Source organism: Jaculus jaculus, chromosome 6, assembly GCF_020740685.1.
Source record: "Jaculus jaculus isolate mJacJac1 chromosome 6, mJacJac1.mat.Y.cur, whole genome shotgun sequence".
NCBI classification, from domain to species: domain Eukaryota; kingdom Metazoa; phylum Chordata; class Mammalia; order Rodentia; family Dipodidae; genus Jaculus; species Jaculus jaculus.
Genome location: NC_059107.1, coordinates 14,044,098 through 14,048,741, shown reverse-complemented (window position 1 = coordinate 14,048,741; position 4,644 = coordinate 14,044,098).

Here is a 4,644-nt window from a genome sequence, read left to right as displayed (position 1 = left end):
GTTTTATGTAACATTTTGAAAATATTTTGATAAGTTTTAGAAGTGAATTGGAACTCACTAAACTTAATTTACACTAATAACTAGTAAGTTTCTAATGTATTTTAATGACACACGCAATTCCTTCAGGTAGTCATTTCTGTTATTAAACATTTTTCTCATCATCTTTAATATCTTTTTCCATTTGGTATGCATTGTTGTATTTTTGTTATCATTGAATAAATATAGATAAAATTGTTCTTGTTAGATGTTTTCTGTTCGGAGGATAGAAATGAGCACAGCAAGTCCCGTTCATTTAAGAATACTTTCCAAACCATCACAGGTATTTATTGCTGCCTAATAGTTTCTGGATTGCACAGCATCCTATTGGTTTGCCTGAAACTTAAAATCATATCAAAGATGTGCGCACATCCTGCTGCTCTGTGAGCCCCGTGTGTGTGCACATGTGACGTGGGAAGTTAAGAATAAGCATGGGAACTTAATTCACAATGAACAGCAGCAAAACCCTTGCTTGTGCTGGAAGCTCGTGGGCAAGCTCCCAGTCATGGGTAACAGAGACCTTTCCTGTGCCTGTATGTGCGTGTTCTTGTGCGTGTGGTGCGTGGGGGGGGGGTGCTCGAGCCAGCCGAGGACAACCTCGGGAACACTGCCCACCTCTCTTTGAGACAGGGTCTCTCACTGACCCTACAGCTCACGGATGCAGCCAGAAGAGCTAGCCAGCAAGCTCTAGGTCCTATCTGCCTCCTGAGCATTGGGATAAAAGAGGCACATGCCACCATGCCTGGCATGTGTACATGGGTGCTGGGATCCAAATTTATGGTCCTCAGGCTTTTGTGACAAGCACTTTATTCACTCAGCCATTTCCCCAGCCAAGGAGATCCAGGGTTGGGATCATAGTAAAAGACATATCTTGGGCTGGAGTGGTAGCTTAGCACTCTGTGATGTTCCTTAGCAGTTAAGGCACTTGCCTGTAAAGCTTAAGGACCCAGGTTCAGTGCCCCAGTACCCATGTAAGCCAGATGCACATGGTGGTGCATGTGTCTAGAGTTCCTTTGCAGTGGCCAGAAGCCCTGGTGTGCCCATTCTCCATCTCTGACTCTGTGTGTATGTGTGTGTGTGTCTGTCTGTCTATCTATCTATCTATCTATCTATCTATCTATCTATCTATCTATCTAATAAGTAAGAGGGCTGGACAGATTGCTCAGTGGTCAAGAGGCTTGCCTGCAGAGCCTAAGGACCCAGGTTTGAGTCCCCAATACCCATGTAAAGCCACGTGTACAGAGTGATGGCCCCGGTGTGCCCATTCTCTCTCTCTCTTTCTATCTGCACTCCCCTAATTACCATGCTAAAAGTTATTCTAGTAATTCTCATGAGTCACCTTCTCACTGATGAGATAAAACACCTGACAAAATCAGCTTAAGGGAGGAAGGCTTCTACCAGCTTACAGTTCAAGGTCCAGGACCAGCCATTGTGTTGAGAGAACATGGTGGCAGGAACTTGCAGCAGAGACATTCAGTCGACAGTAAGAGAATTGGTGCACCAAGGCCTCAGGCAAAGCAATGGAACTTCAGTCACTTGTGCCACCTAGTGGGCATGTGCAACTTTGTGCTTGCCTCACTTTTATGTGTCTGGCTTACGTGGGATCTGGAGAGTCGAACATGGGTCCTTAGGCTTTCTAGGCAAGCACTTTAACCATTAAGCTATCCTTCCAGCCTAGATGAACTTTTTAAATCAGAATTTTTTAAACTTACTCAGTTTGGGACTCCTGTTTTGTTTTTAACAAAACTAACCTCTTGCCAAGCATGGTGGCACACTCATTTAATACCAGCACTCGGGAGGCAGAGGTAGGAAGATTACTGTGAGTTCAAGGCCAGCCTGAGACAACATTGTGAATTCCAGGTTAGCTTGAGATAGGAGACCCTACCTCAAAAAAGGGGGGGGGGTGCTGGAGAGATGGCTCAGCAGTTAAGGCATTTTCCTGCAAAGCCTAATGACCTGGGTTCAATTCCCCAGTACTCACATAAAGCCAGATGCACAAAGTGGCACATGCTATCTGGTGTTTGTTTGCAGTGGTTGGAGGCCCTGGGACACCGAGTCTTTCTATCTTCTACCTCCCTCTCTGCTTGCAAATAAGTAAATATTAAAACCAAAAAAATCCACTTTGGTCCTGAGCACTTTTGATGTATTATTATACTCTACCTGTATTAGAATTAAATTGCTTTTTTAAAAAACTTATTTATTAGAGACAGAGAGAGGGAGAGAAAGGAGAAACAGAGAAAAAGACAGAAAGAGGGAGAATAGGCATGCCATGGCCCCCAGCTACTGCAAAGGAACTCCACATGTACCCGCCACCTTGTGCATCTGGCTTATGTGGGACCTGGAGAAACAAACCTTAGGCTTTGCAGGCAAGTGCCTTAACCACTAAGCTGTCTCTCCAGCCCAGAATTAAACTGTTTAATTTTATTATTACTGACTTTGTTTCCAACACTGAGATGATAATATCTTTGCAGCTAGAGTTAGTTTTCTTTAGATGTAATTCCTGTTAGTAAATTCAGAGCTAGAGTTAATGAGTATGACCTTTTACGTTTATTTTTATCTTCTTTTCAGACATGCGATTACTATGCTACCGAGGCTGGGCTTCCAACTCTCCTCAGCCCTTCTGCCTGTTCTGGGGTCACGGGTGTGTGCCATTAGGCCTCACATTTGGCATTCTCAGGTGCTTTCACAGGGTTCTGCTTATCTCAGAGCCCCTCTTGTTTGCTCTGAGCTAAGACAACTACAGGTTTGTTGAACGTGAGTGGAAGTCAGAAGATAACTTGCTCTGTGATGTTCCTGCCCTGACTCACTATTTTCCAAGCCAATAAGTAATTCAAAGGCTGCACTTGGAACCAGGAACTCTTGATGGCAGGTGCAGGCACGTGGCATCCTGCTTCTGGGACAGGTTTCCCAGGGCATCACAGTCTAACCCCCTGTGGAGCCAAAGACCTTCCAGGCCAGAGAAAGCAACCTGAGATCATTCTCCCTTCCCCCATCATTGTTTCACTGGTGTGTGTGCGTGTGACGTGTGGAATGTGGGTGTATCCATATGTGTGAGCGGATTGTGTATCCCATGCACAAGCATGCAGAGGCCAGAGAATTCCTCTGGATCTTTCATCAGGCTTACAAGGTCTGGGTTCCGGGCTCATAACTTGTTAGGAGACTACAGGTATTTAGCTCATCCCTCTTGAGAGTTTTTCACCATGGGACCTGCATAGGAGGCCAGGCTGGCCCATCTCCATCACAGGCTTTTGTCAGGAACTGAGACTTCTAGGTCATTCTGGAATCGGCTCCTTACTAGAAGGTGAAATGGCCCCTCTCCATTCTGATGTGAAGGGCGTGGAAGGGAACACAGCCTTGACCTAGGTTCTTCCTGGCAGCGCGGGTCAGTCTCAATGAAGCCACCTGCAGCCCGCCGCGGTCCAGCCGTCAACTTCTCACTGCCTGTGCTCTGAAACGACTGTCCAGAGCACGGGTGACTCCAGAACCACTTCTCACTTGCAGCATGTCTTGGGAGGCAACAGGACATAGCAAGTGACCCTAGAAAGACAAGTAGAAATGACTTGAGCACTTGATACACCAGTTGTGGTGGCTTGATTCAGGTGTCCCCCATAAACTCAGGAGTTCTGAATGTTGAGTTCCCAGCTGGCGGAGGTTTGGGAATTAACGCCTCCTGGAGGGAGTGTATTGTTGGGGGCGGGCTTATGGGTGTTAAAGCCAGCTTCCCTTTGCCAGTGTTTGGCACACTCTCCTGTTGCTGTGGTCCACCTTATGTGGGGTGGTGTCCACCCTCTGCTCATGCCATCATTTTCCCCTGCCATTGTGAAACTTCCCTTAAAACCTTTAAACCAAAACAAACCTCTTTTCCCCACAAACTGCTCTTGGTTGGGTGATTTCTACCAGCAATGCAAACCTGACTGCCACACCTGCCTTGGGCAGGGACGTTCCATGCAACAAACAGACAGAGCTGGGTGTGGTGGCGCACGCCTTTAATCCCAGTACTCCAGAAGCAGAGGTAGGATCGCTTTAAGTGCAAGGCCATCATCCTGAGACTACATAGTAAATTCTAGGTCAGCTGGGGCTAGAATGAGACCCTACCTCAAAACAAAACAAAATAACAACAACAACAAAAAAAAGTCAGAACAGGCCCTGAGGTAGGTAAAAATGCTAACTAGAAACAAATATGATAAAAGAGGCTACTGATTCAGGACGCTGAATTCCTCCCTCAAGAGGAACTCTGGGTCAGCCTTCGTCACAGGCTAGCTTTGTTTAGCTTATCAAACGTGGACAGAGGTCCAGCCCTAGCATCCATCCGCTCCGCTGCAAACAAGTTTGAACAAGCCGGACACTGTCCATCCGTCACCCAGACGTTTTGATGGTTTAGTCCTGGCCACCAGCCAAGTGTAAATCGAGAGCTCCAAGACATCCATCATGTTTCAGCCACGTGTCAGCTTAACGGCCCGTCTTTTTAAAGCACAAAGGGCCAGTGGAGTGGGAAAGTCCCACCAAATCCTACAGAAACACACAGACCACATTTGGATCCTCTTCTGAACAGCCAGTATCTTGGTTTGGAAGGGGCAGCTGTTGCTCAGACCCCTGAATTCCGCCTGC